The sequence below is a fragment of the Tyto alba genome, unplaced genomic scaffold (genome assembly GCF_018691265.1).
Source record: "Tyto alba isolate M040663 unplaced genomic scaffold, T.alba_DEE_v4.0 Super-Scaffold_13, whole genome shotgun sequence".
NCBI lineage: Eukaryota > Metazoa > Chordata > Aves > Strigiformes > Tytonidae > Tyto > Tyto alba.
The window spans coordinates 8,808,795-8,818,723 of NW_024881275.1; the positions used below are offsets into that span (position 1 = coordinate 8,808,795).

General features: G+C 48.8%; 1 long non-coding RNA gene across 3 annotated transcripts; it reads left to right on the top strand.

The window, feature by feature from the left end:
- The first annotated feature begins 1,818 nt into the window (after positions 1–1,818).
- Positions 1,819–6,906, top strand: LOC116963837. 3 transcript variants are annotated; one of them, XR_006164892.1, is made up of 4 exons: positions 1,819–2,602; positions 4,513–4,585; positions 4,687–4,777; positions 4,925–6,906. It is a non-coding gene; the product is annotated as an uncharacterized LOC116963837 (long non-coding RNA). The 3 variants fall into 3 exon arrangements; XR_006164891.1 differs by lacking the exon at positions 4,513–4,585 and having other exon boundaries at positions 4,687–4,809; XR_006164890.1 differs by lacking the exon at positions 4,513–4,585.
- Positions 6,907–9,929: the final 3,023 nt, after the last annotated feature.

A 9,929-nucleotide genomic window follows, 5' to 3' on the forward strand; every position in this document is an offset into this window, starting at 1 on the left:
TTGCGCCGCTGTAATTGTGGAGAACGTTCACAAGAGGGTGCAGAGACCTGATCTTTCTGCTGCTGGCTTCAGCAGCTGCCGTGTCGCGTGGCAGTAGGAATCACGGCAGCGGGCTCCTTTGTAGATGCCCCATTGCTTCTCCCCCAGAAAAGAGCCCTCGGAACTCTGCTTTATAACAACAGGCTCCTGCCTCCCTTGGCTGTGCCCTGGCATCCAGAGGAGCCCAGCTGCTGTCACGGGAGGCGTGAGAACAGACACAGATGCGGAATGGTGCCTCTTGACAGATCTCATCCCTGCAGGGCGCAGAGAAGCAGTGCCTGAGGCGAACTGGTGCTTATGCCCTGGGAAATGCCTCGTCAGCTTTCTGCCCGGGTCTCTCCCGGAGGCTTTGCTTTAGGAGAGGGGTGACCTGGAATCCAGAGGACGGTCATTGGTTCTGACAGGGATGGACTTTCTTAACGTTGAACCCAGCCTCAACTCTCCCTCAGTGCCCTGAACTGCGTGAGAAACAACTTCTTGCTGTGTTTTGGGGAATGCAGGGGGACTGGTTTCAGCAAAGGCCAGACCTGAGGGTGAGAGCTTCTTCCACAGCTCTCCCACTTCCGCATTGCCAGCCGAGGAACTGATGGCTGCCCCGGCTGCAGCGTCTCTGTGCCACGGAGCAGCTCAGCAGTGGACACGAACGCACACGGGTCTCGTCAGAGTTATCACGCTGGGGGTGCTGGCTGTGCCAGCAAGCAAGGTTGGACAAGGAGCCGTGTGTGTGCCCTTAAGCCCAACTCCGTCGCTTTGGCAATGCCTCCAGGTGCCGTTACAAATGCACATCATCGGGGTCTTGGGAAGGCTCCCGGTGCAAAGTGCCCCCGGTGCCCTCCCCTGTCCGCGGGACCGGCTGTGGCTTAAGCTGCATAAGCAGAACCTGTGTCCGCGGCAGGGAGGAAAGAGGCGATGGCTAGATTACTGCCTGGCTCCCCAAAACACGACTTAGGGATACATTTTCACAACGAACCGGCCCTTTCCCCACTGCTTGCCACACACAGGGCTGTCACTTGCACCACCTCCCTCCCATCACAGTGGGACAGGACCACCTCCCGACCCTGCCCTTTGCCTCCGTGTCTTCTGTGCGCAGGCACCGACCTCCCCTAACTGCCCACGTGCACCTGAACAGCGATGACGGGCTGCAGGGCGTCACTGTTTCCATACTCTTAATTCCTTCCCAAGACACCTCCAGCTCACGGCGGGTACCTTTGCCAAGTCATCTCAGCCTCAGTCACCATCACGCTGGGGTCTTTTTCAGTATAAAATGTCTCATCCACCTAAAATAAAGCTCTTGATAAGATTAGTCTTATAAACTGTGTGGATGCTGAGGCGGTACGCTCCAGATTGGCCCACAGTAACAGAGTGTCAGGATCTCAGGAAACGGCTTCTGCACGCCCCCCGTGCCTTTGTCTTGGTTGCAGAGCAGAGGCAAGCACGAGGCCCACGGTTTGACGGACATGACCCCCCCCATCCTTGAGAAACCACTGTGAAAACAGAGGTGACATCATTTTGTGAAGGACACAGCGTTCTTCCACTCACACAGGCCATGAAAAATAGGTGGCAAAATCAAACACGTGAGGCACAATTTATGTCATAAATGTACGGCAAATTTGAACCACTGGCAGTTAGTCAGGTTGTTGGCTTCTGGTTTGCGGGGACCGGTTGTCCCTGCAGTGCTGTGGCTTAGGCCATAGGGTAGTTCATGTCGCGTGACTGATCTGACACTGAGCCCGGTAAAGGCATTCCAGCCTGTTCTCGATTTCGGATTTCGCGTCTCCCTGCTGAGGCAACCAGGAATTACAGGTTCATGCGAGTTCATCTGTACAAAGCCACAGAACACCTCCTTTCTCATGCAGGAACCTAGCAGATACAGTCCGCTATTGGCAGGGATCGCTAATGTGATGCAGGAAGACTCATCCTCGAACAGTTTTCCGCTCCTCGTCCTGGAAGAAAAGTTTATGCTTGCAGTGTTGTCCAAGGACAAAACCAATACAGAAGTTCAGGAACAGAATTTTTTGTACCCAAATGGAAGCTGCATCTTCTTAGTGCGATCTCTCAGCCATGGCATCAGTTGAGGCAGGTACCGAGAGGTAACCCTCATTTCAGACCGCAGGGTTGAAACCGGGAAGACCAGTCGAGAGAACGAGAACTAGACCCTGATGGAAGCGGGACAAAACCCGCCTTCGGGCGACCGTTACCGCCGCGACGCGGCCCGCGGGCGCCATCTTGTGGGCAGGCGGCCATTAGCCGCGGGCGCGCCGGTCACGTCCCCCTTCTCCTGAGGGGGCTCCCGGGCGGCCGGGCCGATCGGTACGGCCGGCGCTGCGGAGCGCGCGGGCCCCGCCGGTCGGAGCGGCGGCGGCTGCCGGCCCCAGGGTGCCCTGAGGGGGCTCATGTCGGGGGCGCTGGCGGCTGTTTCCAGCACAGCGCCCAACAGTGACCTGAGTGCACGAGTTGTGGGGGCGTGACGGCTCCGAGGCTTTCAGAATTCCCTTGTTTCCCCTTTCTCTCCGAGCACTTGATTTACGGATGAAAGACTTCGCAACTCAGGGTTGTAAAGCAGGTATGCTTATTCGGCGCCGGGCGCACGGCGGAACGCTCCCCCGCAACAAGCGTGCGCGCCCCCCTGCCGTTCTAGTCTTGCTTATATGTTACAGTGTGTTGCGTATTCATGAGACGCGTATACATATTCATAACCTATTCCCGCCTACCCTCGCTTCTTATTATAATTAGGTCTCCTCCTCCTTGCGGCTGCGCAGTGAGCTCCTTTGGTCCGGGGCAGGGGTCGTGAAGAGCTGGGCAGTGGTCGGGGCAGGAAGTATCTCCTCTACCTCACTGCTGGACTTTTCATCCTGAATTCCTGCGCAGTCTCTGTCGCCTCCTGGACCCGGGCTAAACCGCAGAGCGGGTTTGTGCCGGTTGGGAGGTGATATTTTGCTTGTTGTCCTTTCAGTGCTGTGTCTTAGGCCATAGTTTAATGGCATGTTGCATGACTGATCTGACGCAGGAACCTAGCAGATAAACTCTGCTATCGGCAGGGATCGCCAACGTGATCCAGGAAGGCTCATCCTTGGGCTTTTTTCCGTTCCTCATCCCGGAAGAAAAGTTTATGCTAGCAATGTTGTCAAAGGGCAAAATCTTTTTAATGTGATCTCTCAGCCATGGCATCAGTTGAGGCACGTGCCAAGAGGTAACCGTCATTTCAGACCGCAGGGTTGAAACTGGGAAGACCAGTCGAGAGAACAAGAACGAGACCCTGATGGAAGTGGGACAAAGCCTGCCTTTGTGCGACCGTGGCCGCTGCGCCCCAGCCTGCAGGCGCCATTTTCTGGGCAGGCGGCCATTAGCTGCGGGCGAGCTGGTCACGTCCCCCTTCTCCTGAGGGGGGTCCCGGGCGGCTGAGGCCTGCGGGAGCGTGGGGCGCGGCTGGTGAGCTCCCAGCCCCGCTCTGCAGACGGTGCCTGTGTTGGTAGCAGCAGGTTCGTTGTGTCAGCGCTGCGCTGAGGGTGCCCGAGGATCCCGCCTGTCCCCGCGGCGCTGGGTGGCGGTGGTTCCGCCTGCTCTCCAGGGGTGCACGGCCTCGAGGGGCCACAAATCCCCAGCCAGGACCCGCCGCGTCCCAGGGTCTGGTGGGACACAGCGGCTGTGAGGCTGCCGCACGTCCAGGGACAGCATGGTGTGGTGTTCTTGGGAAGATGCGCATTGCAGCGCCTACCTACTGCTTGCTGCAGGCGTTGCCCCGGCTGGCCGTCGGCAGCTGTCAGGCAGCCTGTTCCTCATCGCAGAGCGTGCTTCGGTGGGAGGCCGGGACGAAGGCAAACGCCGGTTAACGGACGAGCTCAAACGTAAGGACGTAATCGTATGTCACCACAGGAAGAAATGCATCAGTGAAGCTGTGGTAGTGATACAGGGCCTAGATAGGAACAGGGGATGTAAGGGTTAATATGGGAATAGCAAGAAGGGGATGACAAGGGAAATAGTCGAGATAAGAGTTTTTAGATCGTACAAGATAGATAGTGCTGTGTTTGTGTTGCTCGACCACTATCTCCTGTTTAAGTAAAAAGCCTCCTCCACCCCTGAGTAAGTGAAGATTACCCCACAACCGGCACAAACCTGCTCTGCGGGTCCAGGGGATGACAGAGACTGCGCAGGAATTCGGGGTGAAAAGTTCAGCACTAAGGAAGAGGAGATACTTCCTCCCACGACCACCGCCCAGTCCTTCACGACCCCTGCCCAGGACAAAGGAACTCACTGCGCAGACTCAACTGGGAGGAGATCATGGAAATGCTAATTTTAATACGAAGAGGGGATAGGTGATGCATATGTATAGGCGTATTGCGAAATATTATGAATATGTAATCATTTGCTCTATAAATCTAAGGCAACGGTGCCACATGGCAGCACACACATTAGGAGGAGCGATCCCCTGTGTGCCCAGTGCTGAATAAACTTACCTACTTTACAATCTATCAGATTGTGGAGTCTGTTTTCCGCAATTCAGTAGGGACGCAGCGATGCGTTTGAAGTCCTCTACATCTGCGCTGAGGTGAATTTCATGTGTTTTCGTTGTTTTTTTAGTTTTTAGTTTTTGGTGGTGTTTTTTTGGTTTTTTTAACAAGTAATTTAATGTCTGTTTCTCTCCCTTAGATATGGACCTAACTTGCAAAGCAAATGTGGAAAATGTCTGCAAGCATGGGACTGAAAGAGATGACACTTGGGGAGGGAAGTCTGTGAGACGGTCAGTTTGCTGCTGCTGCCACTGATGGGGAGGTGAGGGCAGGGAAAAGCTGCTGCTGTTGGATGGGGGAACCTTTTCAACAGCAGTGCTTTGTGCGTGCTCTGACCTTCTCTCAGTGGTAACGTGATGGCTGGGTTTCTTTTGCAGCCTCTTGAGGGTCGTGGTACCATCTCAGAGCAACGACCCAAGGAGGCAGCTGACTTCTGTCAAAGTCCCTGTTCTCTGTTGACCAAAGGCATTGCACCGGCTGGTGAGATTTCTTCTTCCCCCTTCCTCTTCCCTTTCCCTGCTTCCCAGGGGAATCGGATGATTAAGTGATGGAGACTTAAGTAATAGCAACGATCATCAGCAAGACTCAGAAAGAGAACTGCAGTGCAAAACAAACAAACTTTCAGCAGGAACCCATTTTTAATATACTCTGCAGCACGTTTAATAATGTAATTCTCCAGTGCATCTGCATGTTTCACTATACTTGTGAAGGAGAAGAAACACTGGCTCATGCAAAATTGCTCTGAAGCATTCATTGATACACCGAAAATTCAGCAGGCCTACACCAAGTTATGATGTTGGGCTTTTTATGGGTAATTTGATGCAAAGGAGAAACTTTTTTCTTTCATGCGTGCAGATTTTGTCGAAGGTGGTGACTCTTGGTTTTGTGAAGATAAACTTCTTGCCTTTTCGAGCATAGACGCGCCTCTGACCTTATCTCCAGAATAGCAATAGAATTTATTAACACGATGTGGGGCCCCATGTGAACTGGAATACCTTTGCTTCACTTGCTTCGGTTTTGTGTCTTTGCTCATTTCTAAAGGGGGGAAAATAACAATTTTCTGATAGTTTTGTCTGTTGCTTCCGGTCTTGTGAAACTAATGGTAAAATATTCGAAGTGTTAATCTTTAGGTGCATTTTTTTTTTCTACAGTCTGCCAAATTCTGTTAGCTAAAACACGGCCAAAAAGTCACACTAAGCATGAGAAAAGACAATGGAGTAACCTTTGCCAGCTGCTGTATAGAACACCAACTTTTGTACAGCTTGGAGAAAAAATGGAGTATCAACTCCCTGGGAGAAGAAAAAAAGGAGCATTTGATGCTTTGATGGTGAGAGAGGAGCTATGAACAATCTCTCATTTCAGTTAAAAATTGTTTATACTCCTGATTTACTCGCTGGAGATACCACAGTATCACTAACAACTCTTTGGTACCGTTTGTGACAACTGATAATTGAACTGCTTTAAAATGGGAGTGACAGTTCATCTCAGCCGTGACACAGAGCAGGCTGTGGTGTTCTCTGCAGCAAGGAGCCGCTGCATGGGCAAGGGAGAACTGTTGAAGCTGCTTCTCCTCAACTTCCACTGGCAGACAGGGATGTCGCCAGAAATCAGCAAAACCAGGGCCGGGCCAGCAGCTGGGGCAAGTGCAGGCTCCAAGGGCACTTGGAGGCCCTTGTTAGTAACCTGAGAGTAAAAGAATAAAGAAACCTCTGACAACTGCAGGAAAAGTCTTAGTCTCTCATGACTGCAAGCAGTGCAGCTGGCGTCGCTATTGCTGCCACCCGTCACGGTTTCTCCTCCTTCTCCTGGTGCTCTACTCACCTTTCCCCTCGTGTTTCCATTGCTTGTGTCCCTCTCCCGTCTACAGTTATCCCACCATCTTTCTTTCCTGCTTTCTTAAATGGTACTGTTTTCTTCTATTATTCTCATAGTGTTCTGTCTCTTGTTGTTTTAGAGGGATTCTGTTATATTTCCAGAGAGCTTCCTTCCTCTCCAGGTACTTAATGCAGATGCCACTTTTGGCTTGGACACATCCTCTAGCTTTTCATATTGTCTCAGCAGAGCAGCCATGGGACGAGCTGAATGATGCTGGTTTGATGCTTGTGTCAGTCTCCGCAAGCTCTGCTTAAAACCACATGAACTCCTTGCAAGCACAGAAAACCCGTGTGTAGGCCATAAGTAGGTGTAACACAGGCGTTATCTCCCTTTGTTTAAAAACAAGGTATTGATGACTTGCCTTAAAGAGTGACCTGTGTGAACCGACTCTACTTAGGTGAAGTTCACTTTGCACTATTAATGTTCCCAGTATTTGTAAGGCTTTTTAAATTGTAACTTTATTATATAAATGGTCTCACAGAAATTCCAAAGCAGTACAGGCTCATGTTTAAAATTATCGGACCTCAACTCCCCATACCTTGTTCTTTCTGCTGTCTCACTACATTATTCACATGGAATAGTATTCACTTCCCAGGAATTACTTTTGGAATAAACTAACAGTATGCCAACAGGGCTCGTAGAAATACCTGTAAGAACTAATTTTTCATAGTCTTTACTCTTCCCGAATATTGATTCAGTGATATTTTCCATCATTCTGCTTACCCAAATGGTGCTGAGGAGCAAAGACTGTGGAAATAGTTTCTTACGCTCTGCTGGGCTCAAACTGACAGGGTTTGATAAGGGGTAGAAGGAGGAAGGGACGTCAAAGGAAGCTGAAGCTGAGACGGATCATGGTGTACAGAACTAAGGTAATGCATCCAGAGTAGCCCAAATATGTAGCAAGCACTGTGTCTTCTGAGTCTCAGTCCAAAACTTCAACTAGAAAATTAACCTTTGCATTTTCAGTGGAGGCAGAACCCAGCTTTTATAGAGACAAAGAAATTGTGAGAAATGAACTGTTTTCATTCCCCTCAAAGTTACCTTGGAACTTGTATCAGTGTTGCAGCATATATGAATGGGATTAATACAAATATACCAGAAACGAATAAGGGAGAAAAGGCTGGGGGGGAGGAACTGTTTTGTTGTGTGTGTTTGTTTTGTTTTGTTTTGGTTTGTTTTGTTTTGTTTTACCAAGGCTTTTGTTGAATACTTTTGTTCAAGAACTTAGAAAAGATTAAAAAAATAACGTCTTTTGGATTATCAAAGTGTGGGAATGGAGCTGCTTTTACATCCAGAGCTGTTTAAGAGTTTGCTTTTACCTGGCATCATGCCTTTGAGCATTTGCATAAGACTTTGATCTAAGTGTCTGGACAGGGCACAGTGGACGGCTGCCTGGACATTATCATTAAGTATTCTGTATTTGTTCTCTCAGCTGCTTGTTTTGCATTCTAACACACTGTTATTTTTCACACAGTTCCCATCCCCCAGGCAGACACTGGCACAGGGGAATCCTTCCTGCAAGTATCACTGAGCAAAGGTTTCTAAGAGCAAAAGCAAACATTTATTTGACACTTTCTGTAAAACTGCATTTGCACACTTCTTTGCAAAACAGTTTCCTTATGCTGCCAACTCCACCAAGTAAAAATGTTTATTTTGAAATTCACTTCATAACTTTCTCTCAGAGATTTAATTAGAGAAAATGGTATCAAGAGGTCTGCACCGATCCCAGGATAAGATGATTTTTAACTGGGGAGCTGTTGTGGAAGTTTTCCTTTGCCAGCTTCCCTGAGTTCCTTGCAGACTCTGTCCTCCAGCATCTAGCAGCCTGTAGACAGAAACGAATACTTCTGGAGAAAGTAAAAGCTATTAGCAAATTACTGGAACATTAGCCAAGTTACAGAATTCACAATCAGTTACATTTGTGCTTTCTCTTCTGAGTGCTGGGAGGCGTGTGGAGGTCTTGATAACAAATGTGAGGCTGTTTCAAAGAGATTACTCGGAATAAAGAAGTGTCAGTGGCAGAATACTTCCAAGGAGAATATATATCTCCTTGATACAAGAAGTGAGATGTCAGAAATAGACACGGCAAAGTATGACAAATTGAAACGCATGAGATTAAATGAGTGATGAAATGAGTAAATTTTCTCCATTAGCTTGCCTATTTAGGAAGGACACACCTAAGTAAGAAATAAACTGCCAAGCCACAGTACTGTAAAAATGTGAATGCCTGTGCCAGGGATGTGTGTCACCTTATGCCAAATTAGATGTATGAGCAATAAGTAGGGCAGGGGCAGATTAGCAGAACAGGCAGAGAAAGCAGCTCTCGTTTTCCTTTCTCGCAGGGAGGCTCATATTGCATATGCTAGCAGGTGAAACTGATATCATAATACAAGCAGACACACGCTGCAAAAGAGAAATCTAGCCACAAATAATTAAGTCATTTAATTATCCTTTTTTTTTTTTTTTTTTTTTTTTAATTTTTAGATGACACTACCTTGCAGTATTTTGACCTGGCATGGGTCAAAACAAGCAAAAGAAATTGGAGCAGAGTTGAATGGAAAAGTTGCTTCTGATGTTCTGACGAGGGGTTTCCAAAGCCCTCAGCATCTTTCTGATGACAGCAGTGGTGGATGCTGCCTGACTGAGTTACCTGTGGCAAACTGAAGTTTGAATGAGGATTAAGCAGAATAGTAACGTGCTTCGAAGGAGAAAGCTTTGGAAGAAAATTGCCCATGAAAGAGATCTAGAACAAACAGGAAACAGTGGGAACCCTGCGGGGCTGGTACTCTCTACCCTCCGGCCCGTGTTTTTATAAAAACTGAAATGCCTGTGAAGGTAATTCTTAGTATTTTAGCCGTTACTGGCCAAGTGGGTAAAAGGAAGTCCTGTGGCAAGGCTACAGCAGTAGGCAAAGGCATCTTTGTCCTCTCCTGAGAGCCAGCCAAACAAGTCGCTTCAGTCGTCACCACTACCTTACATCTCCCAGTGACTCAGTCTCTTAAAGGAGAACAATATTATCAGCTCAGAGCAGGTGAGATTTACAAAGCATTATTGTACTGCTCTCAGCCTGTGCTGTAGGAAACAACAGCATTTCGGGCTGGGGCTGTATTACCACATTAGCTGAAGGTTTGACTCGGGGTCTCAGCTCAACCCCACTCCTTACACTTTGCTTTAGCACTAGTCTGGCACAGGCAGCTGGCTTCAGGCCTGAGGTTTGTCTCACCTTTGAGCTGCACAAAGCGGGTGAAGGCATGGATGCTGACAGTCAGCCCAAGGGCAGGTTTTCTTTTTAAATGCTCCTCTCGGATACTTTGGAGGAAGGAGCTTCCATCAAGCCAAGTTTATTAAACTTTAGAAAGCACGGAGAAGTCTTTGAAACGGAAGAAGTTCTACTAATCTGGTAAATGAGTGTTATTATTTCCACACTTCTGATCACTGGGAGTTTATAAAAAATCAGATAGGTGTGGTCCTGCTTTGGAAGGGAAGAGGATGCAGGAAGAACAGCAT